Source organism: Somniosus microcephalus, chromosome 3 (assembly GCF_052327205.1).
Source record: "Somniosus microcephalus isolate GS21.2 chromosome 3, FLI_Smic_1.0, whole genome shotgun sequence".
Lineage (NCBI taxonomy): Eukaryota > Metazoa > Chordata > Chondrichthyes > Squaliformes > Somniosidae > Somniosus > Somniosus microcephalus.
Genome location: NC_140989.1, coordinates 327,529,822 through 327,552,434, shown reverse-complemented (window position 1 = coordinate 327,552,434; position 22,613 = coordinate 327,529,822). Strand labels below are relative to the sequence as shown.

Here is a 22,613-nt window from a genome sequence, read left to right as displayed (position 1 = left end):
CTTGATTGATCTTCTCTCCCAGCCTCATTCCACTCTGGATCATTCAGTCGAGCTGTAGACAGCTTTCCAATGTTGATCTGATACATTTTAGCAACTTTTATAAGGGACCAGATCGGCCCAAGCCCGACTCCAGATTGCCTCAATTACAACTGATCATGTTGTTGCAGCAACCTAGCAGTTACAACGTGCAACCAACCAACTTATTTCTAATTTATTCCTCTTATAAGTTACTAAAATTTCTGAATAAAAATAGTCACATTAGAATCAAATCATTGAATAACTGCTTTTGGAGTCAAATTAAGGCTTAAATGATAATTGGTAATTTTATTTGAATGATCGATTGCAATCAAAATCCAGCCACAGCATCGTAACAGGCACCAGTGATATGAACTGTTGAAGAAGCAATCAGTTTAATTTACATATGCAAATAATGTCATATTAGCACACTTTGCTAATACAGTAAATCTTCATTTTAGCATAATGAACATAACTCTAAACTTCTTGAAAATGGGATTAATAAATTGAGTTATAGGGATTTGTATTTTGAATTAACACAATTTGCATATTTTATTAATATGTTATCCCGGTGACCATAATATACATAGCTTTCAAGATAGGATTCATGTATCTTCAGTTATCAATGACAATTTATACATGGATGTTGTGGTGATGCCAGATGTTAGAGCACCAGCATACAGCAACACAGAGTGGTTGGATGTAGGTTTGATTCCTTATTCTGCTGAATTCCTGAGCACTGTGGGGAGCAGAGCCCAGCTGCCAGCCCACAGGGATGATGGGAAAATCTGTGGGCATTTCGCCCGGACTGGTAGCGAGTGACATTAGTAGACATCTGGGTGTGGATTGTGGAGCTCTAGAGAGGGATAGATGATCGGAAAATAAATAAATAAACTTTGTCAAAGTATTTCTACAGTCAGTCAGAAGAGCGACTTGAAAAGCATGTTTTGTTTGTACATGTTATGCTTCTTCACTATATCAAGGGATTGTTCCATTTAATGTTAAATTCTTTATACTAGAAATCTCAAGACTTATTAAAATAAATATTAACAGCGAGTGAATGTGATTTCTCTCTAGTCTCTACTAATTCTGCCCAGTGAACATTATTTTTAAATTTGTAATTGGATGTCATCTCCTCTGTAACTTGGAAATTGCACTCTGAATGTGCACAGCTTTTGATGAGATAAGCTGGGGCAAGCAATTTTAAAATAAAAGCGAAAAAATTCAATTTAACAGTAAAATAGCATAAATAAGCTTCAGAAATTATGTAATGCTTTCAATACCAAGTGCCAAAGCAAGACATCTATCTTTTTTGTGGTTTTATTTGCTTCACAGTGTAGATAAAATGGAATAATATAGTCAGCACAGAGAAATAGAACGAAAAAAAATCTTGGCTAATTGCCCCTATTGCAGCTTATTTACCACGGAGGGCCTTTGTAAAGTAGCTAAAAATAAGTGGCTAACGGAGACGCTTATTCAAGATTTTCATTGACAGAACATTTTATCAAAATAGAATAAGGGTGATGAAACCTAAAACATATGCTTTCTTCTATTTAAATGTAACAGTTTCACAAGGAAACTGGAAAATGAGTAGGGGCTGATTTTCATCCTTGCCACCAGACAGCAAGAGGGCAGTATCATGATCGATATTGTAGTGCAACACTTAAGTCCCTGTACCCGTAGCCATTTTGTTGGGGGGCCTTGAAATGGGTGGCTCAGGTGCCCATTGGAAATAAGCAGGAGCTTCATTTGCCTGTAAAAATCAGGGTCCTGTAATAGCAGCCAATGCTATTGTTAAGTACCAATGGTTGGGCAGGCTACTCCTCCTGGCCCCACAAAAATTAACCCCCCACCCCCTTCATGGCTGACCCTCCACAGCCTCCCCACAGGATTGCCTCCCACCTTTTAATTTTGGATTGGATGCGGAGCAAATTTCGCTCGACTCGGTTCCAAAAAGCGCCAAAGTCAAAACTCAGAAGGAAACTTGTTACCACACCAAAGTCACATTTCTATTTCCTATAGAAGAATGTGCAGAATTGGAAAGGCCTTTCAGCTTATCAAATCAAATCTTTCCACAAACCATATACAATCTACTTCATTGCAAACCTCACCCCACCTATTTAATCCCCGAGAGAATGTTTGCACAGGGAGTGCACATACTCCCCGATCCCAAAAGATATGCAAAACTCCAGAATATTTAATCCATTCCCATATCTCCACTATGAGGGTGGTGAGCTGTCAGCTTTCAATTTAGGCTAGCAATGCAAGTTTGACATTGCTGAGCTGTAGGGCCACACCCCTGACATCAGGGAAGGCCTGAAGCCACAATGATAGTTTGAATTGTAGTAATTGCACATGTGCAAGATAGTGCATGCGCAGTTGACTTAATCGATATTTGTGGCTTTGAGCGATTACAATGTTGCCGAGTTCACCCTGCAGTTTAGACAGTGTGAATTTGTAATTTGGGGGAATCAGGTTATGCTGTGAATCCAATTCCATTGGAAGCAGCTCTCCAGTAATACAGAGCACTGCTCACCAGCCTCCACTTACATCCAGCTTCTTAGTGAGAAGAACTTTTGGAGCAGGGTATATTTTTTCAATTGATTTACAGAAGCTGAAAGGCACTTGGATTTTAGAAAACAATAAAAGAATGTTGTCAAAAAGCAGATTCTTCGCAGTTATACTGCCATTGGTTCAAAGTGAAAAGAAACAAGACCACCTTTTGAAAATTCTCTTGTTTCCTTTGATGCCAAATGCACTGCCAGTTTTATTTTGTCCTCTTGGCACTGGCATGCCATAAACACTGGCAAAATACAGGTTCTAAAGCTCCTGTATTAAGACAGCATTACTTTGCTGGCCAAACAGGAATTCTACACTGTGAACCCAAATAAACACGACACTGGCAAGAGTTCAACTGATGATTGAAAACCTAAATGAATGAAAAATAGAGCACAGTCCACAGAAATCACCTAGTGTAAGAGATATTTCCTCATTCCCAATAGTTCACGGTGACAAAACATTCCCCAATTACGGCTTTAAGTTATGAACTGTAAATTAAGAATTTTTCACATGGGCTCTTTTTTGGCACTTTCAGCAAAGTCAGCGTTTGAAAAATTCTCATGAATTTTCATGAACGTTAATGAATCTTCACTCAGGTAAGAAGTTTCACAGCTAGTAAATGTTCGCAACCTGATTAGTTTGCGAATGGGGTATCAGTGTACAGTTCGCAAAGAATGAAAGAAATCAAAATCAAAATATTATTAAAAGCATTCAGTGTGTGTCTAGGAAACAGCAATTGCTTTGTGTGAATTGGTAGGACAGAAACAGAGTATATTCAAAGCATACAATTCCTTTCTGTTTTGATGAACACTACATATTTAGGAACATAGGAACATAGGAACTGCAGTAGGCCATTTAGCCCCTCGAGCCGCTATTCAATGAGATCATGGCTGACCTGTGACCTAACTCCCGCCTTTGCCTCATATCCCTTAATACCTTTGGTTAACAAAAATCTATCAATCTCAGATTTAAAATTAACAATTGACCTAGCATTAATTGCCGTTTGTGGAAGAGCGTTCTAAACTTCTACCACCGTTTGTGTGTAGAATGGTTTCCTAACTTCACTCCTGAAGGGCCTGGCTCTAATTTTGAGACTATGCCCCCTAGCCCTAAACTCCCCAGCCAGTGGAAATATTTTCTCTCTAGCTACACTATTAGTTCCCCTTAATATCTTGAAAACTTCAATCAAATCACCCCTTAACCTTCCAAATTCCAGGGATAACAATCCTAGTTTGTGTAATCTCTCCTCGTAATTTATCCCTTGGAGTCTGGGTATCATTCTGGTAAACCTACACTGCACTCCCTCCAAGGCCAATATATCCTTCCTAAACTGCTCACAGTACTCCAGGTGTGGTCTAACCAGGGCTTTGTATAGCTGTAGCATAACTTCCACCCCCTTGTACTCTAGTCCTCCAGATATAAAGGCCAGCACTCCAGTAACCTTTTTGATTATTTTCTGTACCTGTCCATGACATTTTAATGATCTATGTACATGGACCCCAAGTCTCTTTGAACCTCCACTGTTTTTAGCTTTTCACCATTTAGAAAGTACCCTGCTCGATCCTTTTTAGGTCCAAAGGTCACATTTGCCTACACTGAAATCCATTTGCCACAGTTTTGCCCATTCGCTTAATCTATTAATATCTCTTTGTAATTTTATGCTTCCATCTACTCTGCTTACAATGCCGCCTATCTTTTTGTCATCAGCAAACTTGAATAGGTGGCTTTCTATCCCATCATCTATATCGTTAATAAATATGGTGAGGTCCCAACACAGTTCCGTGCAGGGCACCACTAGTCACATCCTGCCAATTAGAGTGCCTGCCCATTATCCCAACTCTGTCTCCTGCCATTCAGCCAATTTCCTAACCAGGTCAATAATTTACCTTCAATTCAATGAGCTTCAACTTTAGCCAACAGTCTCTTATGAGGGACTTTATCAAATGCCTTCTGGAAGTGTATGGCCTAGAAATCTGATAAAGTCCGAAATCGGGCAGTGCCACTATGGGGCGAGGTTTGCTCATGCCAGTAAAAAGATCGCAGGCAGTACCGTTATTTTGGTGCTGCCTGCTGATTTGAATGATTGCAGCGCACAGCCTAGCATAAATCATGCTGCTTCAGGCTGTGCGCTCAGCAGGAGGCCCAATGTAGCGTGGCCGTAGCATCCTTGGAGCGAGGCAGCCTTCTCGTAAAGCAAGTCTGTCATTTTATAAAGCAGTCTCAAGCCCTTAAAGGGGAACTGCCTTCTAAAACAAAAAAAAATCATTTAAAAATAGGCAGACATTAGCCCTTGGAGCTCAACTGCCTTCTGAAAAGAAGAAAAACATTAAAAATAATTCCAAAATGTCAGTCTTCAGCTCTTAAAGCTGAACAGCCTTCTGCATGTAAAAAAATGGTAAAAGTGCTTCAGCACTAACAGAAATGGCTCAACAAGCCAAGGAAAGGGCACCCACGGTCTTGCACACAGCACTCCAGCTTTGTGCACTTCCAGTCAACACTGGAAGAGAGGTCCCCTACCCACAGGGGGCCACAAGGCCATCCAGAAAGAAGGATGTGGGACCAGATCGCTGAGACCATGACTGCCATCAGTGTCACCTCCAGGACCTGGCTCCAGTACCCAAAGAAGTTTCATGACCTCAGACCAATGGTCAAGGTCAGTGAATGTGTCTTCGAAAGCTGTCTGCTACCAACTGAACCGCTAGCCTCACACATTACTCAATGCACGACCATCACCCCATCACTCACCTACCAACAATCTCTACCAAACACGAGGCACACCTCACATTCTTAGCTTCACCTCACCCCCTTGAAGGAGACAGTGCTGGCCATCTTGGTAGGGCCATGGCTGAGCCCTTGGCCAGCGGCGGGGCTGAAAGAATACAAGATGCTGGTATCCTTATACGTTATCCTCCTTCTCACATCCCACTTCTCCCTCATCCCACCATCTCTTCTGATGTACAAGGTGTGCATGGTGTAAACATGCAGCTCTTGCTTTCCTGCCCTCCCCTCACCACAAACCTACCCTTGTGCCTTCCTCATTTCAGACACCCAAGAAATCCAGCCTGCCCAGCCAGAGGGAGAGGAAAGTGAAGAAAAAAAAGAAGAAACACTGTCATTTGATTTCACACTCCCAGCCACCAGCTCCTCGAGGTTGTCCTACAAGGCCAACTACAGTGTCCCCCACTGAAAGACGACAACCTTCCACCAGCCATGATGCAGCCACTGGGGTAGCACTACTGGGGTAGGATAGGCAAAGGCAGACACAAGACAGTCACTAAGGGAATGCATAAACGTGATTAGCTGATTTCCTGATGTCATATTGGATGTATTTTTGGATGAAGTTGGATTGGAAAGTTTGCTTTGTGGTGGCTTTTATTTCAGCATTGTGGCCAAGTGATGGTCAGCAACAGAGGGAAGGTAAGTTGTGGGACAAATGTTGAAAGACGAATTGAGGTTGTGTTCACTGGTACTGCTGATCAGCGGGGGAATGGGACTGTCTGTATTGCTCTACAGAGAGCTGGCATGGACTCGATGGGCCAAATGGTCTCCTTCTGTGCCGTTATGATTCTAGGGGCTTGATTTTACCATTGGTGGTGGGTTGGGGGCGGGTCAGGTGGTCGGCAGGTCCCACTCCTGCCTCCGCTGTCAGGCGGGCCTTTTTTCAGCTATTTTGCCAAAATTGGCCAATTGATTCCCAGCATGTGCAAACCCCTGGCCCAATTAGTTTTTTGGGGCTGAAACTCGCCTCTGATGACGTCATTTCTCCAGCTGCATTTAAGGGCTCCAAGTAGCCTTGGTTCATTTTCAGCCTATACGCTTGTGATTGCTTCTCTTCATAATAGTTTTTGGAGCTAGTGGAAGGTCGACTTCAAGGCCCAAGGCCTCACCATGCTTTAATGATGACTCACTCCATGCTCTGGTGGAGGGAGCCAGAGCACAAAAGGAGGTGCTGTTTCCATCCTCTGGGAGGAAAAAACCTCCTCAGCAGACCAAAGCTGTGTGGCTGCAAGTTGCCCAGGAGGTGAGTGCCAGATTGATGTGCAGCAGAACCTGGCTGCAGTGCCGAAAGAGGTTCAATGACCTTGTCCGAACAGGCAAAGTGAGTATAGCATCACCTTTACCCTCATTCTGCTCCCCATCTCCTCTCAGCTCCAGCACTCTGCATTGTCAACCTATTCCTACACATCCCACTTTACCCTTACACCCCTTGCACCCTTAACCATTCCCTCTCTCTCTATGTACACAATCACTTAACTATTTGACTATGCAGCCCTCACACTCCCTATCACTGTGATGATATGACAACAACTAACAACACACAGGGAGGGCCCTTGGTCTTGGAACCTCACTCCATCTTTGTGTCCTTCTAAGCATCTATGCTATGGATTCTCTACACTCACTCCATCATTCTCACTCAAACTCCACTTGTGTCCCTCATTGCAGAAAAAGAGAGCCCACAATAAGAGGGAAAGGGCGAAGACTGGAGCAGGGCCACCCTCAATAGCCCATCTTACCAGCGCAGAGGAGGCAGCCCTAGAGATCATTGGCGCCAAGGAGGATGTGGAAGTGGGGGACGGACAGATGGGCACATCAGAGCAAGCTGGTGACAGAATAGTTTTGCATCTCTCTCATTGACATTGCATGAGTGACTGATATAGCTTCTGATGCTCAAACAGATTGACTTATGATCATCTGCACTATTCCATGTGCATGCTACATTTATATCACATGTCTTTACTCCCCCACAGGACCATTGACAACCCCCCTCCCCACTGTCCAGGAGGAAGAGGCTGAGACGAAAGACTCCTCATAGGAACCTGCAACCTCTGAGGGCGCAGCGTCACCAGAATTAAGCGCACCCAGCACCAGCGCAGATACGCACACCTCGGTGGGCCCTTCGGGACATGCCAGCTAATCCTGTTGGGTTCACAAGTGGCTGTCTACCTAACAGCTGGAGGCGCAACCGAAATGGAGTCTGCAAGCCCGCCTTTGGGAAAGTTGCGCAGAGGCGGGTTGACGGTGGGATCAGAACCCGCCGTAATTTTTTCAAATTTTCCCAACAGTCCCGCCCCAAACCCGCCTCCTCAGGGCTGGTAAAATCCAGCCCTGAGATTCTACGGGCTGGATTTTACCAGCCCCGAGGAGGCGGGTTTGAAGGCGGGTCAGGTGGGAAAGTTGTAAAAAATGGTGGTGAAGCTGAGATCCATCTCCACTGTGACTTCCTGGGAAAACCTTCTCCCCACATTGACTTCCTCAACTGAGGTATACACCAGCAGCATGGAAACCATTTATTTCCTTTCCTCCTGTTCCTCAGATTCGGACGAAGACCAGCTGTGGCAGCAGCAGAACCAGGAACAACAGCAGCAGCAACAACAGGAGCGCCAACCTGCTGCTCACCCACTTGAAGCTGCACAGGGCAGAAGGCGCCAGCGCAGGGAAGCACGCCACCGCAGGAGACACTCCCAAAACAGGGTTTACAGATAGAAGATGAGCTACCTCAACATGACTGAGCAGCAGTGGCAAAGAAGGCTGAGATTTTTGCAAGAGGTAGTGGGTGACATCTGCACAATGCTGCAACAACACCTGGCCGTAAAAGTCAACACCACACTCAAATTTTTTGCTTCAGGTGCATTCCAGGGATCAACAACAGACATCAGCAGCATCTCCCAGTCGGCCGCACACACTTGCATCACACAGGTAACCAATGCCCACTTTGCAAAGGTGCACAATTTCATCAACTGCCCCAAGGATCAAGCAAGTATAACTGCGCGTGTGGTTGGATTTGCAAATATGGCAGGCTTGCCAAGGGTGCAGGGTGTCGTAGACTGCACACATGGCTACTTGGAGACAAGAGCTATCCCATGAAAACGTGGCTAATGACACCATTCAGGAGGCCATCCAACGAAGCTGAGGAGCGCTACAACTCCAGCCACATTTTGACCAGATCCATTATCGAGCAAACCATCGGCTTGCTGAAGATGCGATTCAGAAGCCTTGATAGATCAGGTGGAGCCCTGCAGTACTCAGCAGCCAGGGTCTCCAGAATCGTCGTGGTCTGCTGTGCATTTCACAACATCGCACAGCATCGTGGCTTGCAGCTTCCTGAGGAACAAATGGCTCAGCACATAGCCTCCTCAGATGAGGATGAGGTTGAGGATGAGGAGGAGGATGAGGAGGAGGAGAACAAGAACGAAGACCTTGCGGAGGCGCATCAACCAGCAGCAGCAGCACGCGAGAACATTGCTGCCCGGGATACAAGGATACACTCATCTTGGCCAGATTTGCTTAGGTTGCCCAGTCAAACACATTTGGCTCACACCTTCTTACCACACCATAGACAATGGACAAGAATCTGCAGCTTCCTATCACTCTGACCACCATCATGACAAATCCAAGTCACCCTGAGCCCTCAATGTGGAACTTCCATTTGTGAAATGACACAGCCCATAACTTCAACAGTTTGCCATCACTTCATTTTATTACATTGACTAAAGGATGGCATTTAACAATTAAACACAACAGAACACTCAAGTGGCTACCCTTGTGATTACTTTTGCTTTATCTTCCTCTTACGCGTGCTCCTACGTAGTGCTTCCCCTGTGGCTTCAGCAGATGTTGAGGCCCCTTGCTCACTTTCATGCTGCTCCTGCCTTGACACCTTTGGCGGGCATCCTCTGGGGTTGCGAGCCTGTGAGGGCTCGCCAACAGTCTGCTCCTCCTGCAGCTGTGCAGGGGATGAGATGCCCATCTCAGTTGTGTGAGGACTCTGGTGGGGCTCTGACTGAGGGCTCCGCACTGGCATGGGAGTGTGAGCGCTTGGAGAGGAGCCCCCACTTCCTTGTTGTCTTCCACCAACATCCCTCTCATGGGTCAGGCCCACTTCAGAGCTAGCAAGTGGCTTGACAGCACCTTGCTGCACATCAGGGGAGCCATGAGGACCCATTTCTGAACTGGCAGTCCTACTCCAGAGGACTTCCATGAAGCTCTGATTTCTCTGCTCAATAGCTGACCATCGCTCCTCCAGAGATGTCAACCTATTCCAAACAATCACCATGTTTTCAACACTCTGGCGACTTAGCTCCTCCATGGCCGTAGCCATCCTTTCTACCATAGCCATCCTTTCCACAGAGGTTGCCATCTTTTCCATGGTGATGCGTTCATGCTCCAATGCCTCCACAAAGCTTCTGCTAGCGATGGACTCCTCCATCCTCTCCACACTCGCAGTGACCCTGGAGACAAAACCTGCCAGAGACTCCTGCACCTGTTCCTGGAGTTCAATCACCGCTCTCCTTCTGGATGGACCCGGAGGCACAGGGTCCACATGCAGCTGAGCCGAGCTGGGAGCACCCTGCGGCCTCTGAAGAGGACTCTCCACTACTGTCCCTGTCTCCACCATCTGCTGATGCTCGCTTCTGAGCTGTGATACACCAGGTGACAACACTATCTCCCGAATGTCCCACCGAGGTGTGAGTGCCTGCGATGGTGCTGGGTGCGCTTAATTCTGCTGACGCTGCACCCTCAGAGGTTGCAGGTTCCTCTGAGGAGTCTTCAGGCTCAGGCTGTTCCTCCTGGACAGTGAGGAGGGGGGTCTGTCGATGGTCCTGTGGGGGAGTAAACTCATGAGTTAGACATGTGATATAAACGTAGCATGCACATGGAATAATGCAGATGATCATAAATCAATCTGTTTGAGCATCAGGAGCCATATCAGTTACTCATGCAATGTAAATGAGAGAGATGCAAAACGATTCTGTCACTAGCTTGCTCTGATGTGCCCGTCTGTCCGAACCCCACTTCCACATCCTCCTCGGCTCCCACAATCTCTAGGGCCGCCTCCTCAGTGCTGGTGAGCTGGGCTATTGAGGGTGGCCCTCGTCCGGTCTTCACCCTTTCCCTCTTATTGTGGGCTCTATTTTCCTGCAATGAGGGACACAAGTGGAGTTTGAGTGAGAATGATGGAGTGAGTGTAGAGAATCCATAGCATAGATGCTTAGAAGGACACAAAGATGGAGTGAGGTTCCAAGACCAAGGGCCCTCCCTGTGTGTTGTTAGTTGTTGTCATATCATCACAGTGCTAGGGAGTGTGAGGGCTGCATAGTCAAATAGTTAAGTGATTGTGTACATAGAGAGGGATGGTTAAGGGTGCAAGGGGTGTAAGGGTAAAGTGGGATGTGGAGGAGTACATTGACAATGCAGAGTACTGGTGGTGAGAGGCGATGGGGAGCAGATTGAGGGTAATGGTTATGTTATACTCACTTTTCCTGTGTGGACAAGGTCATTGAACCTCTTTTGGCACTGCAGCCAGGTTCTGCTGCACATTGATCTCCAACTGACCTCCTGAGCCAATTGCAGCCACACAGCTTTGGTCCGGTGGGGAGGTTTTTACCTCCCAGAGGATGGAAACAGCACCTCCTTCTGAACTGTGGCTCCCTCCACCAGAGCATGGAGGGAGTCATCATCAATCCGGGGTGAGGCCTTGGCCCTTGAACTAGACATTTCAAGAGGACCAAACCATTAGAAGATTAGCAAATAAAGGTTTTGAGGCCGGAAATCAACCAAGGCTGCTTGGAGCCCTTAAATGCAACTGCATAAATGACGTCATTAGAGACGAGTTTCAGACCCAAAAGAATCACTGGGCCAGGAGTGCACACACACTGGGAATCAATTGCCCAATTAGGGCAAAATAGCTAAATCATCCCGCCTGATATTGGAGGCGGGAGCGGGATCCGCCGACCACCTGACCCACCCCAAACCCACCACCAATGGCAAAATCCAGCCCTATGACTCTATAAATGTTGAAAGGGGAATTGGGGTTGCAGTCACTGGTACCACAGGCGGATGATCCGATCCCAGATCTCCAGACCAGAAAGGGTCTGTCTAGGTTGCACCCTTCCTTCCATTTCCTCCTCTGCTGCTTCTTCCTCTTCCCTCTGTGAACTTGTCCCCTTTGCTGCCTCTGCTGCATCTCCATGTTCCCCCCAGGACTGTGATCAAGTGGTCTTCACAGAGGCAAAATACTGCAGATGCTGGAAATCTAAAATAAAAACAGAAAATGCTTGAAATATTCAGCAGGTCAGGCAGCATATTGACCTGAAAATGTTAACTCTGTTTCGCTCTCCACAGATGCTTCCTGACCTGCTGAGTAGTTCCAGCATTTTCTGTCTTTTCAGAGACCTTCCTTTACCATCCAAAGTCTTGCAAGTGTCCAGCAGCACTCCCTGCACACTTTAACAACTTTTTAAATGAATTGCATGAAGTCACTACTTCAATAAAATATAAACGAAGTAGTCCAAAAGCTCAAATCCGAACTTACCTGAAAGATGTGTCTGTCTCTGTAAGAAGTGCTGACAGCATCTCTGCAGTGCTGCTACACGCACGTTCTTCAGTGCATGTTTTAGAGATAGCGTTATGGCATGCAGCGATGGCGAAAATCGCAGTTGTGGCATCAAATCAGGCGTTACACACCGATTGACGTCACGATTTACTCATTTGAATTTGAGAGACCAGCACTGACAATGGCAGCGCTATGGACCTCACCAAATTGGCAGCAATCGTGTCCCACGCGGAAACAGGTGGAAACGAAATGGCCGCCATTTCCTGAAGAAATATGGTGCAAACACACGCTGTTAAGGTAGAGAATTTCTAGGCCTATATAAATAACATCCATAGGCATTCCTCTGTGCACTACTATAGTCAACTCTTCAAAAAATTCGAACAGGTTCGTCAGGCATGATCTACCCTTTACAAATCTATGCTGGCTCTCTCTGATCAGCTGAAAATTTTCAAGGTGTTCAGTCACTCTATCCTTAATTATAGACTCCAGTAATTTCCCGACAACAGATGTTCAGCAAACTGGTCTATAATTCCCTAGTTTCCCTCTCTCACCTTTATTTTATCACCTAATATCTACAACAATGAATAAGAAGTAATGGATATGGTTTTATATGTGAAAACAAACTCATTCCAATAATAGAGCACATCCCTTAACACCTTTATAGTCAAACAACGTGTTACTTCAGTTTTTAATCTTTCCTGGGGTTGGAGAAAGGAAAATTTGGTACGTTACATTAAGGAACTGAGAAAGTAACAAAATACAGAGAGGAAGAAATTCGGTTGGTTAGCACCTGGCGGGGACGGTAACGGGGCACTAATGAAGTAGTGCCAGGACGATGCGAATCCTGCACCACATGTCAAATCCAGTCGCCCCTTAGCACTGCCACATGGCTTTAGCGCCAGGCAGATCGTGACATCAGTGAGCGTGCAACACTCACTGAGTGCCCAATCTGCCAAATTGATTATCGCCCCCTGCCTTAGCACCTTACCCGACAATGACAGGAAGAGGAGGGGTGAAGCAGGCAGATGGCGGCTCCAGGGGTGCTATTTAAAGGGATCAGTCGCATCTGTCAGGTTAGTGCTGTTTCACTGCTTCCTTGTCAGTTTGCGATTGTGCAAGTGCTTAATTCAGTCATTTAAAGGTTCTTTAGTATCAGGAGTGTTGTGGCTACTAAAAATTTGTTACATTTATTCTGACAAAATTTCAAAGTGCTACACATCGTTACATTAATGGGGGCTGTACTGGCAGTCGACCTCGTCCTCCAGGAGCTACACTGGAGGGAGCACAGGAAGCAAGAAAGATTGCAAGATGTGGCCAGAGGGAGGAAGAGAGCCATCAGGGCGCAGTGAATTAGAAGGCTCCGCATCAGCAAGGCTGTGGTCACCGAACTCTGCCACCTCCTGCAACCAGACCTCAAGCCTCAGATCAGGTCAACCACAGCTCTCTCAGTGGCAGTCGAGGTCACCGTCGCCCTGAATTTCTTTGCCAGCGGTTCTGTCCAGTCTGCATCAGGAGATATAGTGAACATAAGAACTTAAGAAATAAAAGCAGGAGTAGGTTATACGGCCCCTCGAGCCTGCTCCGCCATTTAATAAGATCATGGCTGATCATCGACCTCAACTCCACTTTGCCGCCCGATCTCCATATCCCTTGATTCCCCTAGAGTCCAACAATCTATCTATCTCAGCCTTGAATATACTCAACGACTCAGCATCCACAGCCCTCTGGGGCAAAGAATTCCAAAGATTCACAACCCTCTGAGTGAAGAAATTCCTCCTCATCTCGGTCTTAAATGGCCTACCCCTTATCCTAAGACTATGCCCCCTAGTTCTAGACAATCCAGCCAGGGGAAGCAACCTCTCAGCATCTACCCTGTCAATCCCCTTCAGAATCTTGTATGTTTCAATGAGATCACCTCTCATTCTTCTAAACTCCAGAGAGTATAGGCCCATTCTACACAATCTCTCATCATAGGACAGTCCTCTCATCCCAGGAATCAATCTAGTGAACCTTTGTTGCACCGCCTCTAAGGCAAGTATATCCTTCCTTAGATAAGGAGGCCAAAACTGTGCACAGTACTCCAGGTGTGGTCTCACCAAGACCCTGTACAATTGTGGCAAGACTTCCTTACTCTTATACTCCAATCCCCTTGCAATAAAGGCCAACATGCCATTTGCCTTCCTTATTGAGACATTTCTTCTTACAAAAAATCTGACAGATGTCACGTCATACGTTGACGTGCTCTGTCACTGACTTCCCCCTAATTGGCCTGCTGAGCCCGCTGGGCAGGCTTAACAAGGTCAATCAGGGGAAAATCCCGCTGGTTGGCCAGAAACTAATGGAGGCGGGACTGAAAGCCAGCAAGCAGCATTCTCACCTCCAAAAGCTTCCCATTGACAAAATCCAGCCCTTTGTGTCCTCCTCACAGCTTACTGTCCCACCTAGCTTTGCATTATCAGCAAACTTGGATACATTACACTCAGTCCCTTCATCTAGGTCATTAATATAGATTGTAAATAGCTGAGGTCCCAACACTGATCCTTGCGGCACCCCACTAGTTACAGCCTGCCAACCTGAAAAAGATCCGTTTATCCCTACTCTTAGGTTTCTGTCCGTTAACCAATCCTCTATCCAGGTTACTACATTACCCCCAACCCCATGAGCCCTGATCTTGTGTAATAACCTTTTATATGGCACCTTATCGAATGCCTTTTGGAAATCCAAATATACTACATCCACTGGTTCCCCTTTATCTACCCTGCTGTTTACATCCTCAAAAAACTCTAATAAATTTGTCAAACACGATTTCCCTTTCATAAAACTATGTTGACTTTCCCTAATCATGTTATGATTTTCTAAGTGACTTGATACCACTTCTGTAAAGTCTGTGGGTTGTTTAGTTAATTAATACACAGACTACCAGAGTAACTTAAAACAGGACTTTACTATTCGAAGGTCAGGGCGAATCTGCCCAATAAATCATGACACAGCACTTATATACCGGTGTGGTCACCGTCGGTATTACAGTATAGAGAAGCCAACAAAGTAGTGCAACACCTAAAGTAGTTCTCTTAAAGGTGGATGGTTACATACAATAGTTCTCTTAAAGGTAGACGGGTACATACACTACAATCCTCCCTTTTTAGCTTACAACATACTGATTCCCCATTAAACATACATTATAACATATATACAACTTTATGCAAGACAGTTCACAGATTCAGTCTCTCTGGAGGTTTCCGGACTCTGTCCGGATAACGCCTCGGTGGTGTCGTAACTCCCGGCGGGGTAGTAGGTGCTTCTGGCAAGGTCGATTCGGCTTGAAGGACAATGTCAGGTTCATCTGATTCCAGTATTACCAGATCGGAGGTAGGTGTTCTGGGTATCTCTGTCTCAACATTAACCGTGTAAGGTGGTGGAGTAGGTTGGCCATTTGTGGCTGACCCTATGATCTGGTCAACATGGCGCCTTATTATACTGTCCCCAATGTCCACCGTATACATCAACGGCCCTAGCCTTTTTCCGATAATTCCAGGCTGCCATTTCTCGGTACGGTAGTCCCGGGCCAAAACTTGTTGACCTATCTGAAAAGATCTAGTTGGCCTTTCATTCATGCCCTGGAATTGCCGGTTCTCTACGTCCCTTCTGACGTTTGGCTTAAGCAAATCCAGCCGGCATCTTAGTCGTCTATTAAAAAACATCATTGCGGGAGTTTGATTTGTGACCGCATGTGTTGCATTCCTGTACGCCAACAAGAAGCTATCCACCTTATGTTGTAAGTTAATGGCTTCATTACCCATGGCCTTTATGGCCTTCTTGAAGGTCTGGACAAACCTTTCAGCCAATCCATTGGAGGCGGGATGGTATGGGGCTGACGTGTAGTGCTTAACCCCATTGCTCTTTAAGAATTTCTTGAATTCTTCGGACACAAATTGCGGTCCATTATCAGAACAGATCTGTTCCGGCAGCCCATTCCTAGCAAACATGGTCCTTAACACTGTGATGGTTTTTTCCGTGGTGGTGGTGGTGGACATCTTTATTACCTCCGGCCACTTGGAGTGTGCATCCACCGCTATTAGAAACATTGAGTCCATAAATGGACCAGCAAAGTCGATGTGTACCCTTTGCCAAGGAGATGAGGGCCACTCCCATGGATGCAGAGGAGCCTGTGGTGGCGCGTTTTGGACCTTCTGGCATCCTAGACAGCTCTTAGTGATTTCTTCGATGTCCCCATCAATGCCTGGCCACCACACAAACGCTCTTGCTAGGTTCTTCATTTTCACTCCACCCAGATGTCCCTCGTGCAGCTCCTTTAACACCTTCTGTTGAAGTTTGGGTGGAATCACCACTCTAGATCCACACATCAGGGTTCCTCGACACACTGACAGCTGTTCTTTTCTCTGCGAAAATGCTGGCAGCGTTGGTTCGCCCTGTGCTGGCCATCCCTCCACCGTTAAATCATAGACTCGTGAGAGAGTTGGGTCATTTCTTGTTTCGTTTTCAATCATCGAATTTGTTACTGGTAGACATTCCACTATGGATGAGTGGAACATCTCTACCGGGTCCACTGTAGTCGCTTCTTCTACTATCGGCAATGGCAAGCGTGATAACCCATCAACATTTCCATGCTGTTTGGACCTTTTGTATTCGATGTCATATTGGTGTGCCCCAAGTAACACGGACCACCTCTGTAACCTTTGCGCTGTCATGGTGGAAACGGCCTTGTTAGGGTTGAATATGGACACCAACGGCTGGTGGTCTGTCAGTAATGTGAACTTCTTGCCCTGCAGGTAATGATTGAATTTCTTTACGCCCCACACAAGGCTGAGGGCCTCCCTATCTATTTGAGCATAATTTCGCTCCGCGGAGGTCAATGATCGGGACGCGAATGCCACTGGCCTTTCCGAGCCATTTGGTAACTTGTGTGAAAGTACTGCTCCAATTCCATAGGGGGAAGCATCACAAGCTAGACGAAGAGGTAACGTTGGGTTGAAATGAGCCAACACTTCTTCAGAGGTAATCAACGCCTTGCTTCTGCGAAAGGCCTTTTTACATTCCTCACTCCACTTCCATGGTACTTCTTTCCGCAACAGAGCATTCAGCGGATGCAGCACCGTGGATAGATTCGGCAGAAACTTGTGATAATAATTAATCAACCCCAAGAATGATCTTAACTGTGATACGTTTTCCGGAGCGGGGGCCTTCACGACAGCTTCTATCTTGTCAGGTGACTTGTGCAGCCCCTCTCGGTCAATGACATGACCGCAGTACGAGATCCGTTTTTGGAAGAACTCACATTTCTTGCGATTAACTCGAAGGCCATATTCCTTCAACCTAGTGAGCACCAGTTTCAAATTTGTGAGGTGTTCTTCCTCGTCTTGTCCCGTAATCAGGATATCGTCTAAGTAACACTGCGTGCTTGGAATTCCTTGTAATACCTGCTCCATGGCCCTCTGCCAAATTGCTGGAGCCGAAGCTACCCCAAAAACCAGTCTATTATAACGATACAAGCCTCTGTGTGTGTTGATGGTGAGGTACTGACGCGACTCTTCCTCGACTTCCATTTGTAAGTATGCCTGTGCCAGGTCTATCTTGGTGAAGTGTTTCCCTCCAGCCAACGAAGCAAAGATGTCTTCAATCCGCGGAAGCGGGTATTGTACCGTGTGAAGCACCGGATTCACTGTGATCTTAAAGTCTCCGCAGATGCGGACCTTCCCCGGTCCCCCTGGCTTGTTGCTTGGTGAAGACTTCATGACGGGAACAATGGGCGTGGCCCACTCACTCCAGTCCACTTTTGACAGTACCCCTGATCGTTCAAGTTCTTCCAGCTCTGCCTCCACAGCAGGTCGTATCGCGTAAGGTACCGATCTGGCTTTGAAAAATTTTGGGCTTGCATGTTCTGCAATCTTAACCTTTGCTTTAATTCCTCGCAGTGTTCCCAGTCCTTGCTGGAATACCTCTTTAGCTTCGTCCAATATTCTGGACAACCGTTCAGGTTTGACATCTTCCTTTCCGGAATCTACCGTCATGGTGTTTAGTGAATGCCAGTCTATCTTTATTTTCCTGATCCACTCCCGTCCCAGGAGTGGTGGACCTCCCTCAGGCAACACATACAGGTCCATCCTTTGGTGCTCTTTGTCCTTGTATCTCACCTTGACTTCTATCTTTCCGATGGGGTATACTTTGTGCCCCGTGTATGTCTGCAATACTAGTTCCGTATCCCGTAGGGGAATATGCTTGAATAACTTTTTATAATCATGCTTATTCATGACCGTCAATGCCGATCCGGTGTCCACTTCCATTTTCACTTGGACTTTTGCAATCTGTAGTGTGATCCAGATAGCTTGTCGGTCAGCTTCTTTACTCACATTATGACTCCTCAGACTACCCAGTGCCTTGCTGTTGGAGTCTGAGTCCGAATTCTGTTCATCTGGACTCTTCCTAGTCACCTCATGTACCTTCCTGTACCTCTTTTGTGGTGACTCATTATTGTTGGTCTTCTTTCCTGACCGGCATACCTTAGCTATGTGACCGAGCTTGCCACATTTCCTACATTCCTGGTTTTTAAACCAGCATTGGTTCTGGTCGTGTGTTGTCTTCCCACAACGATAGCATTTCGTTGTACCCGAAGTAATTTGCTGCACACTGAGTGCCGCTGCCTTTAGCTGCATTTCCGCCGTTCCTTTCGCTGTGGCTTCGTTCGATGCAGCAATAAGGACAGCCTTATCAAGTGTAAGATCGTTCTCTTCGAGCAGTCGTTTTTGTGTTTCTTCCTTCGACATTCCACACACGAATTTGTCTCTGAGTGCCTCTGCCAGATTTTCCCTAAACTGACAGTGTTTCGCTAGCCTACGCAGTTCAATCAGGTACTCCGCGTTGCTTTCCTCTTTCCGTTGCGTTCTCGCGTAAAATTTGGATCGTTCCACTAACATCAGTGGTGCGGGGTTAAAATGATCCTTCAGGACAGCAACAATATCATCGAAAGTCTGATCCGTCGGTTTAGCTGGTGCTAGTAGATGTTTCAAGAGCCCGTATGTCTTCGCGCCCATCGAGTTTAGCAAGGTTATAGCTTTGTCATCTTCTTCTATTTTATTGGCCTCACCATAGATCTCAATGCGTTCCACATACGTGGCCCAGTCTTCTACCTCGGAATTAAAATCATTGATGTTACCACGCTTAGGCATCTTCCTCTCTTCCTGATAACACCATGGATTATTTCTTTAAATTTTCTTTTTTTTTTCTTCAAGATGGCGGTTCCCGCGAAAATGGCGGTTTCCCGCGCTTATCTTCTCTCCCCGCCCACTTCAATGGCGGTTCCCCGCTTCTGTCTTCTTCTCCGCCTAATGGCGGCTTCCCGCGTTTCTTCCCCTGGTGGGAGGGGTACACTTTCCCCACGGGCGACGGCCGCTGGCTTTCAGGTTCACAGCCTGCGCGTCGGCTTCAGTGCTTTCCCTTTTCTCGGCAGGGCAACCGGCGCTGGGTACACCCCGTTGACGGCGAACAGTTTCAGCCGCTGGGCTGGCTCTCGCTCAGTTCCCCTTGCTCGGGCTCTGTCTCTCTCCCGCTCGCTCGGCTCTACCGGCGCTGGGTACACCCCGTTGACGGCGAACAGTTTCAGCCGCTGGACTGGCTCTCGCTCAGTCTCCCTTGGTCGGCTCTGCCTCTCCCGCTCGCTCGGCTCCCAATCGCGCCTCCCAGCCCTCTCGCAGTCCGGTGCTTCCCTCCCCGGCTGCGGCTGAGTTTTTATATCTTCCCGCGCCTACGCTCCCGGTCGCAGCGCTTCGTGGCTTCGGTCGCTGCCCGGCCTTTTCCGCCGGTCGCGGTCTAGCTGTCTCACGACGCCGTTGCGTCCCCAGCCTGTCTGTACCGCGGCTTCCTTGCTCCACGCTGCCCCAGTCTCAGCGCCTCTGGGACCGACTTCTGTCCGGCTCCTTTCCCCCTCGACCGTGGTCGAGTGCACCGCCCTTATCCTCCGATTATTCTTTTTACTTTTCCCTTACTCACAGTCACCGTGGCCGGCTTGCTTCTCGTGCTGATCGGCTCACTCCTCACCATGGCAGAAGGGACAGTCAGTGCCTGTTGCTGATGGAAGTCTTTGTCTCTGAATTCTTCCTCCTTTCCAGCTCTGCAGACTCGAGTTTTCTCCCAGCAGAATGGCGAGGGCGGTTGCCTCTTCTCGACGCTCGTTAACTGCTTCGGAAGTATTGTTGCCGCAGGGTACGATCGGACTCATCGCCACTGTAAAGTCTGTGTGTTGTTTAGTTAATTAATACACAGACTACCAGAGTAACTTAAAACAGGACTTTACTATTCGAAGGTCAGGGCGAATCTGCCCAATAAATCCTGACACAGCACTTATATACCGGTGTGGTCACCGTCGGTATTACAGTATACAGAAGCCAACAAAGTAGTGCAACACCTAAAGTAGTTCTCTTAAAGGTGGACGGTTACATACAATAGTTCTCTTAAAGGTAGACGGGTACTGTGGTGTATGTGCCTTTAAGAGCAATTATGGTGTATGTGCCTTTAAGAGCCCCAGGTGTGCGTAATGCCGGTAATTGCCACTTGGGCTATATAAGCCTGTGTATTGTGTATATCCTTTAGAAACCCCCCCCCCAGACTTGCTTAGTAAATACCTATGAACCAACTCTTGTCTTCAGTGTCTTTATCTACACACGGACACTACAGTGGCGACGAGGTGGAAACGGACTTACCTGCAATTCGGCAGCACCTCAAGGACATCGATTCCTCCAGCGTCCAGAAGACTCAAGGAAGTAAGAGAAACTGTGGTTTCACCAGCTGGCCAAGCTGGTGACAGGTACTGCGCTAATCCTTCCTGGGCGTCAGGCTGGAGCTCCAGCGGCGGGCTCTACAGCTGAGACAGGCAGCGAAATCGGAGGCAAGCAATAACGGACTGGGAGGGTGCACTCGAGAGATGGCCGGCACGGCAAGCAGGTCAGCGTTTAGACCTCCGTCGGGAACGAGTCTCCAACAGTGAATAAACGGAAACCACAGTAAAACAGCGTTGTTATCGGTAGCAGCGGCGGGAAAGCGCAGGAAGCGCCATATCGTCGCTACAGAGAAAAAAAAAAGCGCGGGAAGCGCCATATCTTTTCTGAAATGCCTAAATCTGGTAATATTGAGGCTTTTGATGGCGAAATAGAAGATTGGACCACATACGTGGAAAGAGTAGAGGTTTATTGCACTGCAAATGGAATAACAGATGAAAAAAAAGCTTCAGTACTTCTGAACTTAATGGGCGCGAAGACATACGGGCTGTTACGAAATTTAATCACTCCAGCCAAACCAAAGGGCAAGACTTTTAAAGAAATTGTTGATACCCTGCAGGAGCATTTAAACCCAACACCGCTGCTGATAGCGGAACGATTCAAGTTCTTCAAGAGAAATCAACACAAGAATGAAAGTAACGCTGATTACCTAACCGAATTAAGAAAGCTATCAAAGTACTGCCAATTCGGAGCAGGACTATCGGATTATCTTCGAGACAAATTTGTTTGCGGTCTCTTAAGTGAAGGAACACAAAAAAGACTGCTTTCTGAAAAAGATTTAACATTGGACAAAGCTTTCAGTATGGCTGTATCATACGAAGCAGCAGCAAAAGGAGCTGCAGAGATACAATAAGAGACACAGGACTTCGGCACCCATAAAATGACACAGGAGTTCGGAAGATGTTATCGCTGCGGCAGATCCACCCATAACCAGAGGGACTGCTGGTTCAAGGGCAAAGCATGCAGGCAATGTGGTAAGATTGGACACATTGCACGGGTATGCCAATTTGGACAAAATAAATCCACTGACAGAAAACAAAAAATCAATAAAGAAAAGTACAGGAAGGTACAAATGATGGCAGACAGTAGCTCCGAAGACCAGAATAGCGATAGCGACTCCGGAAACAAGAGACTAAGCTGTCTCAAATTACATAATGTACTTGCCAAAGAGGATTACCAAACCATTTGGGTTACCCTCACAATAGCAGGGTCCCCAGTTAAAATGGAGCTAGATACAGGATCAGCTCTAACCGTAATAAATCAACGAGATTACGAGAGGCTATTTTCGCATATACCTCTAAAAGACACATCCATTATCTTAAAAACATATATGGGGCAGAAAGTCTACCCCAAAGGAAAAATAAGGGTGCCTGTGGCATACAACGGCAAAGAAACACAAAAGTTGTATTTATACATTCTACAAGATGGTGGGCCACCGTTGCTGGGACGTGAATGGATAAGGAAGATACGTTTAGACTGGCACTCCATTCAGGCACTGACGGTGACCAGTAAGGAAAAAAACAATGATGACATCATACCTGAACGATTAAAAGACATCTTGGCCAACGCCAAAGAAGTGTTTCAAGAGAAACTAGGAACCTTGAAAGGCATCACCGCCTCAATAAAAGTGGAAGATACAGCAATTCCAAAATTTTTTAAGGCAAGACCGGTGCCATATGCAATACGTCCGGCAGTCGAGGCAGAGCTGAAGAATTTGGAAAAGGCAGGCGTATTATCCAAAATAGATTGGAGCGAATGGGCAACACCCATCGTTCCAGTCATGAAAAAAACATTGAAAAATAACTCTGAGGAACAGAAAAAAATTCGCATCTGTGGGGACTTTAAGGTGACTGTAAACCTGGTCCTTCACACGGTACAGTATCCTCTTCCGAGGATAGAAGATATTTTCGCCTCAC

The 22,613-nt window shown here is 46.7% G+C and overlaps 1 long non-coding RNA gene across 2 annotated transcripts in view; it reads right to left on the bottom strand.

The window, feature by feature from the left end:
- Positions 1–297: 297 nt before the first annotated feature.
- The window catches only part of LOC147122211 (uncharacterized), a 71,442-nt gene continuing 49,126 nt past the window's right edge, over positions 298–22,613 (bottom strand). For both annotated transcript variants that reach the window (XR_015075424.1, XR_015075425.1), the window contains exon 2: positions 298–871. This is a non-coding gene — a long non-coding RNA (uncharacterized LOC147122211). The remainder of the gene's footprint in view (positions 872–22,613) is intronic.